Here is a 15,354-nt window from a genome sequence, read left to right on the forward strand (position 1 = left end):
GCATATACAGAAATGAACATTTTTAAAATAAATAAATGAACATTAAAAATATGTCTCTAAGGACAGAAACTAAGTAGTTGACAGCATATTTTTCTGAAGCAGATTTTGTAGCTCTTCTTAAATAAATATATATGTCTCATTTCTGCACTCAGATTAACACAGAAATCAGACAAAGAGAGTACTGCTGGAAAGGTCCGTGGATGGGATTTTCCAGAGAATTGAGAAGAGTGGAGTGCCTATTTGCAAGGGAATTCTGTTGGGATTTTGGCCCATAATTTCCATGAATCCCAGGGAACACTGCAGACCTGGGTGCAGTGCTGGATATAGCACTGCAGTTGACATTACTGCTAGCTGCTCTGAACAGCTACAGAAGGGACCACAGGCTTTAGCTGACCATTCCAACACCTCTCATTGATTATAAACTCAGGATTTGTTTCATAAAAATTGCTATTCAAAACAGACAAGATTGACCAAAAAAAAATTTGATATTTGGTGATCATTTGTGGAGAGTGTTTTATATGGTTCTTATCAATGTAGCCCCAAAAAAGCATCTTGCTTCTTTGTCTACATCAAGATTAACCATTGATGGTGGTCTATCAGGTTCCTCTCTAGAATGTTGGGGTTTTTTTTCATAATTCTTTTGATCTGTAAAGTTTTTGTTTCAGCTAATGTGTTTTTAAATAAAGCAATCATTCCAAATTCATGGAGAATATTGTTGTCTCATTTAATCCCTACCTAACTCTAGTGTTGATCAGATTATGTTACATAGATACGTTAGAGCAGGCATCTGATAAAGACATCATCCCCTTATGAGTGAGAAATTGTGTCCATGTTCAGCTTTCCAGTTCGCATAGCACTTCTTGGAGCGAACTTATTTTGTTAACCATAAGTGCACTGCAGCTGTTTCGTGGACAGTCAGTGCCAAAGTCTGCCCTCATATCCTCTCCTTTTAACTCCCAGGAACTCCAGGAACAGCAAGAAAAGTATTTGATTTATACAGGCATACACATTTAACCAAAGAGGAACCTGACGCCTGAAGAGAAGTCAAGGGAGAAAAAAATCATGAATGGTTTGGAGAAAATGAATCGGAAATATTTATTTTCTCTTTCTCTTCATACAAGGATTAAAAACACCAACTGAAATGCCCAAGCATTAGATTTAAAGCAAAAAAGTGAAGCTACTTTTTTCAAAAAGCTCATAACCAAACCACCAACTTATTGCCACAGGACATAACTGTACCTAAAAGTAGAAAACTGTCCATGTGGGGTTTACACACATCTAGAGAAGGTGCGTGAATCTGCTAAGTACAATGGCCTTGAAGACTTTGACTCAGTCGGGTTATTGACTGCTAGACACCAGGAGGAAAAGACTCCCATGGTACTCACTATGTTTGAAATATCCTTTCTCTGAGCTTCGCTGGGGGCACAAACCAAGCAACCCTTTGCTGTGGTGGTTCTTATGTGTGCTCTCGTGTAGTCTTGATCCTTAAACACAATACATGAAGGGCACTCTCTTTAAGTTGTTCAAATGCAGAGGTTCTAGGTCAGTAGCTACTTAATCCTGTCCTCATGAGACGTTAAGTGTTGGGTTAGTTTTTCATTGGTTTTGTTTTTTTTTCTTTGAACGATGTAGCATGTTTTTCAAAATGCACCTTGAATATAAATAGAAGAAAATGTGTTCAATAAATTACAAGAGGATTAGCTTCATTGAGTCTGTTTGTAATTTACTGTGGAATTGCTAGTAGAGCAAATCTATTGGTGACACTATATTTCACTGGAACAGTGATCTAAATAAGATGCAATACAGTACATTGAATTTTTATGTACTTACCTGTAGTTGCATAATAAAGCATGAGTTATGACATGAGTGTGCTTATGTACAGTAGTTAATAGGCACTCATGTCAATTTTAATAACATGCTGCATAGAAAGATGCTGCCTGAGTGTTTTTAAACATAAAGTATGTTTAACCCAATGTTCTTATATTAATCCCCTAGAAGCTTGACACTAACTTATTACTAGCCCCTTTTGCCTTGGGTACATACACAAATTGTTGTTTAGTTGTTGTAGGGCTGCTCATCATAAGTACAGTGCTTCAGGCATTAAGATTTTTTTATACCTACGCTGAAACGTTTATTTAAAAGCAATTATGTACATCTATATTTCAGAGCAGTTCCGAGAAGAAAAGCAGTTATGCCACAGGGTAAAGGCTGGCACATCCCTTGGTCCTGGTTTCACCCTATCTGACTGTAGGCACCTAAATATCTCAGCTTAGGGAGCAACTGTGCTGAGATCCCTCTGCTGTCAGCGGTAAGGGCTGGAGGCAAGAGCTGGTTCACACCTCAACCAGACTGAATTGCCCATAGAAAGTGCCTTGTTGTCCTTATTGACTGAGAAGGGAAGACTGGGAAACCGGGGATGAGTAGATATGGGGCCACTACACCTTCAAGGCTTTGCTTCTAACTATATGCACTGTTTTACCAAGCCTACCCCTGGAAGAGACTGGTAGAAGATCCGACCTTACCTGGAGCAGAAGGCTTGTCTGGCCTTGAACCCGTCTCTAGGGTTTGGTTGTTGCAATCAGTGGAATTAATGTGAAGGCTCCTGCTTTAGAGCCCCACTAACTGGTCTAGCAACTGCTAATGAGCTAAACTAATGAGTACTAGGTTCTCTGCATGAGCTTCCACTGGACCATGTAGACATACCTTTAGTTAAGAGCTTGGAAAATTAAGGAAAGCCAGGACAGCATTCCCCCATTTTCCAATGTCTAGATCATTTCTGCAAGGCAAAGCAGTAGGGTCGTCTCCATGAGCAGACATGACTGGAACACCGTGGGCAGCAACTTTGTTCAGCACAAACACGATTTTTTCAAAGGATTGCCTTTCAAAGTAGAATCATGCTATTAAAATCCCCTGTACTCCTGCAAAAAAAAAAAAGAAACAAATTTTGTATAAGTGAAAAAGACCTCCTGAGAAGGCCATAAGAATATCCTTTGTGATAAAGGGCATAGCGGGGTGGGAGCAAGTCATTGAAGTTCGAACTGGAAATATAATGCAAAATCCAATGGTTCCATTAATTATTTCAAGTAGTTAACTAGCATGCTGTCCAGTAGTAAATTAATGCTATGCCTTTTTGACATTGCGTGTTGGGTTCAGACATATGTTATGAGGATGAGATGAGGGAACCGCTGAGTAAGGGTCTGTATAAGCATAACAGCCCCTCTTCTGGCCTTAGGTGCAATTCATTCAATTTAATGGCAAAACTCCTCATGACTTCAGTAGGGCTAAGATTTCATGCTGCAAATTTATTTCTCTGACCTGTCTCAAGCCTTGACCAAGGCATAATCTTGTCTCCAGAGCCAATCAAGACCAAACAAAGCTGTGAGTAAGTGTTTAAGGGCAAAAAATTAACATGTGATTGTACAAGCAATACTTATAGCTGGATGGGTCCATCCCAGCTGCTGACATCTCTATTGCTTTGTGCTTCCATTCACCAAAGTAAAGTATTGTGTTTATTTCTAAGCATGATGGATGAGTTGTACCAGTAATATGTAACACGGCACATACTTAGCAAAGCCTTTACATTGTTCCTGCCTACTCTCATGGCAATAGTTTCACCCGGCACACACACCATATGCATGTAAAGCTTTTTCATACTTTTCTTCAAATGATGTGAAATTGGAGTTGCAGAAAGCCAAAGAACAGAGCTGGTGGCACAGGTGCTGCTGGCAGGAGGTCTCAGGCACCAGATGAGCAGCACTTGTGGTATCGTTTTGAAGAAAAGATACTCTCTCGTTTATTTTCACCTCCCTTTACTGAGGCTAAATGACTTGATTTTCAAAGGCACCGAGCCTCCCCGACTCCCACTGACTTCAGCTGGAGCGACAACTGTGTCTCACTTCTGAGGCTGGGGGGTCACTTCACCAAACTACAAAACTACCTTCGGGCACCTGACTACACAAGCTCTTTTCTTAGTCTCTTTCCAACCAAAAATGTCAAGCCATAATTCCTTAGTGAGCCCCTTTCTTTCCCATAACTGATGCAAAATTTACTTGGGCGTTGCTGCTTGCAGACCAGAAAGCCAACTGTACCCTGGGCTGGATCAAAAGCCGCATGGCCAGGAGGTCGAGGGAGGTGATTCTGCCCCTCTGCTCCACTCTTGTGAGACCCCACCTGCAGTGCTGTGTCCAGCTCTGGGGCCCCCAACATAAGAAGGACATGGACCTGTTGGAGCAGGTACAGTGGAGGCCATGAAGATGCTCAGAGGGCTGGAGCACTTCTGCTATGAGGACAGGCTGAGAGAGTTGGGGTTGTTCAGCCTGGAGAAGAGAAGGCTCCAGGGAGACCTGTCAGCAGCTTTCCAGTATCTGAAGGGCCCTTACAAGAAAGCTGGAGAGGGACTTTTTACAAGGGCATGTGGTGATAGGTTGAGGGGTAATGGCTACAAACTGGAAGAGGGGAGATTTAGATTAGATATCAGGAAAATATTTTTCACTCTGAGGGTGGTGAGATCCTGGCCCAGGTTGCCCAGAGAAGCTGTGGCTGCCCCATCCCTGGAGGTGTTCAAGGCCAGGCTGGATGGGGCCTTGAGCAGCCTGGTCTGGTGGGAGATGTCCCTGCCCAGGGCAGGGGGTTGGAACTAGATGACCCTTTAGGTCCCTTCCGACCTAAACCAGTCTATGATTCTATGATTAATCACACCAGCCTCACTATTAGAGAGACCATCATAAACCCTGCCTGTATATTTGTTTCCTTGAGTATGCAGCTACAAGGCAGTAAGTCATTTCTTTGCTAAAACCTCTGGCAGGGGAACTTGGGCACAGCTCCTGGACCCATTATAGGCATTTGGTGTGACCTGGAGTAAATCATAGTGAACAGAGATGTCTTGCCAGCTAATTCGATTCTTACTTGGAAATGACTGCATAAAAACGCACTGTTTATTCAGACGTCAGGACCTGCTCAGAGCCGTTGCAGGTGAATGGCAGTATGGGGTGCCAGCGCCGCTGGGCACCTCCTTTTGTCTTTAGTTGTAACCCATAGCAGAAATCCATCGCCTTGCGAGTTCCCAGGTACCAGACACCTGCATGCAGACATAGCTGCCTTCATTTCTTTAATCACACAGTTGCCAGAGAACAGTTCCTCCCATGGTGCGCCGTAAACAGTATATGAGGTTCAATGTGATCTCATCAAGTCCCTTTGCTAAATATTACTTGCACAAAAACACCACCACCCCCACCCCCCCCAGACCAAATTGAAGATGCCATTAGTGTAATCAAAACTGTAACCACCAACTCACTGCATCTTAGGGCCTTGTCACATTAAGCAACACAAAGCAGATAGATTAGGTGCTATGTTTAAATACATGAAGCTATATATGAATACAAGAAAATCATTAGTAGCCAAGGCAACTAATTGTGATGGAATTTTTTTTCATAACAAATACCAAAATAAGCTAAAGAAGGGAAGAGACAAAAAAAAAAAAAAGAAAGGAAAAAAAAAAAAACCAACCACAAAATACGCTACTTAGTAAAAGATACTCTTTTTAATAGTACTTGGAGCGTCACATTTCAAACGACACACAGAAACACAAGTAACTGATATTAAATGTAAGGATGTATGGACAGCCACACTGTTATGACAGAGGCTCAGCCAGCATGGCAGGACAGACACACAGACCACAAAGGCTGTGTGTCCAGCTCATTCCCTGCACACCACCGACCTAGCTTCCACCAGTTCCCCGATGTTGGGAGTTCGTCTGCATAGGAAACATGTCCATTAGTAGATGCTTAGAGAATAGTAAGAGCAAAGCAGGAATGTATACCCTGTACCCTTAACGTTCTAACAGGTTTTGATCCTTTCCTTTCCTTTCCTTTCCTTTCCTTTCCTTTCCTTTCCTTTCCTTTCCTTTCCTTTCCTTTCCTTTCCTTTCCTTTCCTTTCCTTTCCTTTCCTTTCCTTTCCTTTCCTTTCCTTTCCTTTCCTTTCCTTTCCTTTCCTTTCCTTTCCTTTCCTTTCCTTTCCTTTCCTTTCCTTTCCTTTCCTTTCCTTTCCTTTCCTTTCCTTTCCTTTCCTTTCCTTTCCTTTCCTTTCCTCTTTCCTTTCCTTTCCTCTTTCCTTTCCTTTTCCTCTAGTCTAGTCTAGTCTAGTCTACTCTATTTTCATCTTCCAAGTATTTTTCCCTTGAACCCACGCAGTTTCTCACCCAAGCACCCCTTGCAGGGAATTCTGCTGATCTCCTGTCCTTGCATGAAGAATCATTTCCTCTTTGTTTCACTCTGTCTCCCATGACCCTCACCTGATGGCCCCCGTTCTTGCATAGGAAGAGATGGTGAGGAGTCAATCCCTCTGTTATATCTTCTTCATAACAAATGCTCTGCACTTTCATACTTTTAAACCACTCATTGAGAATATGCGGGTGTGAACAGGATTAACACATGGCTGATGTAAAGGAGGTTATAGTGCATATTGCACAGAGACATGAAAGCGTCAGCAGTTGCTCACCGCCTTTCGCAAGGTACGGGCATGATATGTCAGCTCTGAATCAGAGCAAGATGCCAAATGGCTGCGTGACAGGAAGGACGGTTTGCACCTCTGAAAGGGTCCTGCTTCCATACAATTAACATCCAAATGGAATACCATGTGTTTAGGAGAGTGGGGTGAAGGGCTTGTGGTGCTGGAGAGGGGACACATTCATAGAATCTTAGAATGGTTGAGGTTGGAAGGGACCTTAAAAATCATCTAGTTCCAAACCCCCTGCCATGGGCAGGGACATCTTTCACTAGACCAAGTTGCTCAAAGCCCCATCCAGCCTGGCCTTGAACACCTCCAGGGATGGGGCATTCACAACTTCCCAGGGCAACCTGGGCCAGTGTCTCACCACCCTCAGAGTGAAAAATTTCCCATTTGACTCCTAAGTCTCTTGGGTTTGAATGGAATTACCTCCCAAAAGTCCTGAACCGAGGAGCCAGGAACCCAGTTCCATGTGGTATCAGGCCGGTGCCAATGTCTGGTTTTTCAGTGCCACTCCTACACGAACACAAGGACAACATTGCACCAATATTAAACAGGAAGAAATACTCCACAAACTCTGTTCTTCAGTTCCCTCAGAGGTTACCTGCCTTGGCCTTTTTTCTTCTCCCCAACGGACTGAAAGCTCCGCTGCTGCTCAAGATGGGGATCTGATAGGAAACACTTGTGAGCAATGTGAATGCTTGAAGCAATCTCATTTTTTTTCACCTGCCTTAAAATGTCTGCTCCCAGACCCAAACACAACCATAGCTGAGTGCAAGTCTTCCTCAAAAGCAAAAATATCACAAGGAAATGTCACCCCTGTTTGCAACTATCAGAAAGGGGTCCATTTTCCTGTGGGAAATGGGGTAGGAAAGCTCAGTTTACTGAACTCATGTTGCCGACACTTTACAGCTTAAAAGGATAAAATTGCTCTTTCCGTGATTACTGTCCTGAGATGTATTTAATTCTTTCAGACTCCAACCCCATCTTTCACTGACCTGCTCTTTATTCCTGCACTCCTCCTGATCTGAACGTGTGTTTCTTCAAATTTGGTGAGTTGCACACAGACACCATTTTGCCACTGTTTTAAGTGATAGGGTTAATATTTGGCTACAGTGAATTTAAAAACCCTTCCAACTACTATGTCTTACCATGCGTTTACCTTCCCGTGGCCACATCAGAATGATGGACAGTAGCGCAGCCTCACTAGCCCAAGCCTTTCTACCCTCAGCAGGCACTTTTACTGTCAGAGTCTTTCCTTTCTTGCTTCTCCTCTCACTGTTTCTCCTTAAAATCTATGCCAAACGTGAACCGGTAGCAAACAAACAGCACTTGAAGCAAGTGCATTTCTATATTTAGCAGCGAACGCTACTGTTGTGCTGCCGCAGAGGCTTTTTAAAGAGCTGCACCTTCCAAGAGGTCTTCACGGAGCCACTGAGCCAGAAAGTATTGGAGGGGGGTTGTCTACAATTCAGTGTTGTTAAGCTTATTACTCTTAAGCCTATAGCTGGAGGCAGAGCAGAGGGACATTTGCATGGCTAGCTCTGTTTCTTTTCTTCCTAGAAATTGAAAAGAAGGAACACACGGTGAAAAACTAATGCCAGAGCTAAAAAAAAATCGCAGCGTCTGCCTGTAATAGCACTCTGTCGCTCTTTCCCATATAACCTTGTTCAAACAAGCACCGAGACGCATTGCATGTCCATTGCACTGACTGAGAGCTTAACACCCCTGTCTCAGTCTTTTTTTCCCGGAATAGATGTGGATATCCATATCCACTCTACTTATAGCAATAAAACTGCATTCAGTTGCACTCTGCTAACCTAAAACTGCCCCTGAGGTTTCTACTGGTGAGACCAGACCTGACATCCCCTCCTGATTGATCTCGCTGGTCATGCTAAACATCCCCAGCCCAACCCTCTCAGGAGAAGCTATAGACGTTGGAAGACGTCTTCTTAATCCATGTAGAAGACAGGACGCTGATTGCTTCTATACAACCAGGGATCTATATCCTGCCCTTCACAGTTTATTAATTTCAATATGGTTTATTGATTTTTATGGTCATGGTGGGCTCTGTGAAGACGTCTCATCTGATGCAAGTCCATGGAATTCGAGTTTCGCTGTTCTGCAGAATATTAACAGGACCCTTCTAAACCAATATTAAAAATATGTGACTGCCTCAGCACTCTCCACATTGCATAAGATGGAGGAAGAAAGTGAAAATTACAAGTATTGTTAGTTCTAGAGAAAAGCATTGTGCAGTTTTCAGATCTCTGGTTATTTTAATGTGGATAAATATCTGTACGCTGCAATTGTTTGCATAACGGTTACATGTGTGGGGCACAAAGAGCAGAAATTGACCGTCTAGACGCTCTGGAACTTAAATCATTATGTACTTATTAATTAACAGCTAAAAAGGACAAAAAAAAATTTCAAGCACAATTTTCGCAGAGTTCTCTTAGACAATTGTTCTTCAAGTGTCAGTTACATTGTCTTTTTTCTAATTTTATTCTGCCATTTTTTATCTGCACCATTTTTATTCCTCTGTCCCTTTACACCCCAAAGCTGGCTTGGTTTAAGTAGAATAAAGATATCTTTACATTTCTCATATCCCACTGAAGCGTCACCTTTGAATAAGTGGCCATCGAGGTCAATGAGACCTTTGCTGGGTAAGGATTTCATGGCATCCCAGGATTTCGTTCACAGCTCCAGGGGCTTTGCAGGAGAGAAGCACTGCAACTGTAAAGCCAGAGTTATTGCCTCAAACATCCCTTTCTCAAGGAAAAGTTTTTCCCTGGGTGTAAGAGCTTTGGGGAGATTTCAGGATTCTCTGTCTCGTTTTCAGTTTTTGCTATAGTTAAGGAACTTACCACTGATGATTGTAGAGAGGTCAGCACTGCTGTGACAGCAGTATGGGGCTGTCTGGGCGTAATAATGACAATTAAGCTGCCAGCAGCAGCCTTCTTCCAGGAAAAGAATGGCATATTTTGGGGGGCAGATGCCAGTAAACCAACCCAGCCATGCCAGTATCCCAGTTGCTTGTCAGAGGTGATGGATCATTCCAGGGGCAATAGAGAACGGGGGCATGCCAGCTGGGTAAGTTGCATGGTGCTTGCTTTAAAGAAGTCCTGTTAGGACCCAGGTATTTTTCATTTTCCCATCCTGTTTTGAGATGTAAGTCTCAGGGCAGAGAAGGCAGGAAGGAATTTCCCTGTTGTCATATGGATGACTTGTGGCTCTTTCCTCTTAAAAGCTAGACTTGACCCCTAAAACAGAGAGAACATTAAGCTTGATGGGCAAATGCGCTAAGCTGATGTGTCATGTTATTCCAAGATAAGAATTTGCTAGTACTTTCAAGCGCAGAAACATCTGCAGAAGTGGGTGGAAAGGAAGTGGTTTGGGTGCACAGAAAATTATTGGGATTGTTACATGATAGATGAGGTTATTTTCTCAGTTTTGTGCATGCAATTCATAATGAATCTGTCCCCATGAAGCGGTGCGACATCCAGTCGCTACAAGTAAAAGGAAAGACTATTGCCACCTGACTGTCAGCCAGAAGATTCGATGGCCTTTTCACTCCAAAGAAAAAAGCAAGGGATTGTTTATTCAATGTTAATTCCTATTTCTCTGTAAAAGATAAGGATCAAGACCTACAATTCCTGCTTATAAGATAGAGTAAGTGCTGGATAGGATTTAGGAGCCTACACACCTTTGTGATTCCAGCGTGTTGCTTTTCACATCAGTCCATACGCACTTCAACTACAAGAAGTCTTGTTTTGAATCTCAAATACCTTAAAAAGTTATTTGACAAGAATATAAGATGTTTTAATTGATTTGGTGCTAAATGGAAGGACATGCATATGCAGTGTTGTCCAAATCCATAACAAGGAAGGGAAAAACTGGGAGAATTTTTTCCCCATTGTATATCAACATTTTGATTTCATTGTCCTTGGCTTTGTTAAAACACTTTTTATCTTCCGTTACCTTACTTTTATGCTTGGAATGAGGCCACATTTCTGAAATTCATGTAGATAAAGCTATTGAGTATACTCAGTGTGAGTGGAGAGCATAATAGCAAACTATAAAAGTAGAAGGACTGTTTATATGAGTTATGTCATTGTACCCATTCTGGAAGATACTACCAGCTCCAGAGCATATTACACTGCAGAATGTACTTGGGCCCACTCAAGGTTATAGAGTGTTTGTTCTCCTCCGTCTCATGAGCTGGGTAGTGGCTGTTCTACTTTGAGAGAAAGGGAACATAGGTTTTTGGAGAATGGGGTTTAATGCATAAATATGGCAGCACACCAAAATTTAAAACATACATGTAGTTGAGTATGAATTCATTTGGCTTACAACACTGATTTACCACGGGCAAACCGTGCCAGACTAACCTGATCACCTGCTACAAGAAAATAATATTTTCTGTAGACGTGGGTACCTGGACTTCAGCAAAGCATTCAACAGTTTCCTACAGCCTCTGCTTAGACAAAATGGTGAGATACAGACTGGATGTGTGGTCTGGGAGGTGGGTAGGGAATTGGCTAACAAGCCCTACTCAGAGGGTGGTGATCAATGGTTTTTACTCAGGCTGGCAGCCTGTCACAAGTGGGGCCCTCCAGGGATTCATACTGGCCACTACGCTGTTCAATATCTCCATAAATAATCTGGGTGATGGGATTAAAAGCACCCTCACCAAGCTTGTTGATGACATTAAACTGTGTGGTGAGAAGGACGCATCAGGAGGGAGAGCCATCTTACAGAGAGACCTGGACAGGCAAGCAACAGCTGTATGAGGTTTAACAAAAACAAGCACAAGATCCTGCACTGGGGATGACATAATCAAAGACCCTGGTACAGACTGGGACCTGTGTGGTTGGAAAGGGACCTGGGGGTCCTGGTGGACAGTAAAATGAAGAGGAGTCAGCAGTACGTCACTGCAGCAACAAAGGCAAATGGGATCCTGGGCTGCATACACAGGGACATTGCTAGCGGAGGTAGAGACATGATCATCCCACTGCACCTGGAGTACTGTGTCCACTTCTGGTCCCCACTATTCAAGAAAGACATGGATAGACCAGAGAGGTCTAAAGAAGGCCCACAAATATGATCAAAGGCCTGGAGAAACTGACCTGTGAGGAAAGACTGAAGGAGTTAGGTCTACCCTCCCTGGAGAAGACCAGGCTCAGGGGGATTTCATCACAGTATTCCAGTACCTAAAGGATGGCTACAAAGAGGACAGAGGCTCTCTTTTCACAAGAAGCCCCATGGAGAAGACAAAGATCAAAGGGTACAAGCTGCACCAGGAAAGGTTTCATCTTTCACCCCAGGGCTGCGGTGGAGCCCTCATCCCTGGAGATTTTCAAGACACAACTGGACAGGGTGCTAGATATTCTTAACTAGGCTCCCTTTATGTGGAAGTTTGGACCAGATGATCTTTTGAAGTCCCTTCCAATATGGGCTGTTCTATGGTTCTATGTTCTATGATTCTTTGAAATCTAACAGGAGGATAGATTCTAGCATTTTAATAACAACATTCATCGGTTTCACAGAAAATTCAACTAAATTAACATTTTTTGCACCAAGTTTCATAATCATCTCAGACTCTTATAAAGTGCCTTTCATCTCCAGGTCATTAGAGCTGTTAGAAACTGCTTTAGAATACCAAACAATCCTTGTTTGCAGCAGAACTCCCATATGTTCTTGACTTAGAACCCATGCCCTCTCTTGTCGTATTTAAGTTATGCCATTTTGACTAGGAACCAGTTACATGTGATACATATAGATATAACATTGCCAAGAAATCAGGCTGTTGGCACTGGAATCAAAATTACCACACACGTCTTGTGGGATTTGAAGAAAAACATTTCTCCCCTGTTTGTCCACTAAGCCTAGCAGACCATTTATATTGCTGTAGCATCCAGTTGTACCTTCAGCTAGATTTTCTAGATGAAAAAATAGATACAATCATAGAATGGTTAGAGTTGGAAGGGACCTTAAAGATCACTTAGTCCAACACCCCTGCCATGGGCAGGGACACCTCCCACTAGACCAGGTTGCTCAAGGCCCCATCCAGCCTGGCCTTGAACACCTCCAGGGATGGGGCAGCCACAGCTTCTCTGGGCAACCTGTCCCAGTGTCTCACCACCCTCAGAGTGAAAAATTTTTTCCTGATATCTAATCTAAATCTCCCTTCTTTTAGTTTAAAACCATTACCCCTTATCCTGTTGCTCCACTCCCTGATAAAGAGTCCCTCCCCGTCTTTCCTGTAGGCCACCTTTAGATACTAGAAGGGGCTTTAAGGTCTCCCTGGAGCCTTCTCTTCTCCAGGCTGAACAACCCCAACTCCCTCAGCCTGTCCGCATAGCAGAGGTGCTCCAGCCCTCTGATCATCTTCGTGGCCCTCTGCTGGACCCACTCCAACAGGTCCATGTCCTTCTTATGTTGGGGGCCCCAGAGCTGGACACTGTACACCAGAGCAGAGTAGAGGGGCAGAATCACCTCCCTTGACTTGATATAGATGCTTTTGTAATACAGTCTTTTGTATCATAATATCATTTGATCACCTTTCTTGTACTCTGAACAACTCTGAATCCTTCCCCAGTTTGTGGAAATCTGCCCTTGCCCTTATGCAGTAGAGGAAAGAGTTGATTCAGCATCTATCTGAGGGTGTTCATCCATTCAGCGCGTTGGGGCTGCCTCAGCATAACCGACTGTGCAATGAGTACTGCTATATACATTATCTATATCTTATTTGAAGGCGTATTGCTGGGTGGTTACTACTGATGTTTAACCTGGGACTTGAAAACATTATCCACGTATTTCGCACAGATATTACTGCAATTCTTCATGGTATTATTTGTCAATGTTGTCCACAGTTGCACCAGTTTGCAGTCTCTGGAAAGCATTTTCAGTACACCTGGTAAATCATAAGCATTTTCTGGTTGTTCCTGGAGAGAAATCTGTCAGATTTTAAAAACTTTCATATGTTTTTTTCCTGTAAGAGGACACAAGGCACCATTGTTTAATGCACCAGGATGGATCAGGGATCCTGGGAATGTTTTGGCTTTGCCAGGGTGTAATTGTCACTGCACCTTGGTTACTTCCACCACTTTGAAAAGACAACACAAACAAAAGAAACAGCTCATCTGTGATTGATTGTGGTTCCGATCTGCCTTTCCACAAAGTAACAGAAAGAAAGAGCAGGTTTACGTCGCATTCAGCATTGTGTCTTGCGTCTTATTGTCCAGAAGAACAAGACTTTTATTTTTGCTCCCACTGGTATTGCTTAGGATTAGCTCCCTGAGATTTAGCAGATCAGAGATATACTTGAAGGTTAACGTCACTGCATATTCAGTTGGGATGTCCTTGAATGTACAGTTCTCAGCCTGTCCCCACTAGAATACCCGTAAGGGCAAAATTGCCACCTCCACTTTGGAAATGGAGTGCTTGGAATTAACGAAAGGCTGGATATAAGGACTTTAGCTAGGGATACTCATGTGATTTAAATTCCTGTCCTGTTTACATTGAGATATGAATAAATCATAAATGTCTTAACAAAATAAATCCTAAATGGAAGCACAATCTGCCTGTTTAAATCTATGGGCATCCCTTTGGATCACAGGAAAATCTGCCTGCAGAAAAGTTTGCCTGAATCCTGCATGGCTCAAAAGCTCTTACTTGCTATGCACCTCATGCACAGAATTGCCTTCTGCTGAGAAGTACAAGGAGCACAGACTGTATCTGTTTTTAAATCGTCTGATATTGCTCGCATTGTTCAAAAAAGATTTTATGACATGTCCTTTTGCTCTGGTAATGATTTGTTGTTCCATTGTGTTTCATTAAGCTATTATTTGTGAAGTGTTTTGTGATGCACTGCATGAAAGCTGCGATATAAGCAATTTTATGGGCTGGAGTGACAACTCAGGTATCAACAGGAAAGGATTAATGATGCTAATTATTCGATAAAATTGTTCCTTTCTTTAAGTCCTTTGTTAAGAGGGAGGGGTGGATTAAAATGAGTGAGTGGATGTTATGTAGAATAGGTGTAAGTATTTCTGCTGATGGAAGATACAAGAGGAGATCGAAGAACATGAAAAATAACTCCAAATATTATCTATCTGAATGTAGCTACTATATGTCATGTAAATTACTCAATAAAATAGGACTGTACAAGCTACAGAGCAAAACTAATAACACTTCAAATAATCCATTTGCCAAAAATGGGAAAAAAGGTTAAAAATGCATCCTTTATCATCTTCACCACCAACTCTAACCCACATCAGGTTTGCTTTCGGCCTCCTCCACCGCTCTGGGAAACCTGTTCCAGAGTCTTACCACCCTCACTGGAAAGAACTTCTTCCTAATGTCTAATCTAAACCTACCCTGCTCTAGTTTAAAACCATTGTCCCTCATCCTATCGCTACATGCCCTTGCAAAATATAAGGTAAAGTACTTTTTTTTTTTTTACTTCTGCTCTGTTTTGGGGAAAAGGATGCTCCAACCCCAGTGTGCTGTTGTTCATCCTTAATGGTAGAAGATTCAATTTCTATCAAATCATCTCTTCCTAGAGAATATGATTTTTTGATGTTTACTCATAATGATGTATTAATTTGTTTCATTAGCTTGCTCTGTGTAAGTGCAGGTCCTCCAGTTTCATACAAAAAGAGTGCCCATCTAGCCACAGGCACCTGACAGAGCAAATGATGTCTACTTACCACAGCAGAAACAGCTTACAAGATTAGGACTAAAATAAGCAGCCCTCCAGCAGCACTGGAATCTCTTTTTACTGATCTACATGTTTTTGCCCTATGATTTCCCCTAAGAATCCAGGTACTCACGTTAGAGGAGC

This window comes from Chroicocephalus ridibundus, chromosome 2, assembly GCF_963924245.1.
Source record: "Chroicocephalus ridibundus chromosome 2, bChrRid1.1, whole genome shotgun sequence".
Taxonomy (NCBI): Eukaryota; Metazoa; Chordata; class Aves; order Charadriiformes; family Laridae; genus Chroicocephalus; species Chroicocephalus ridibundus.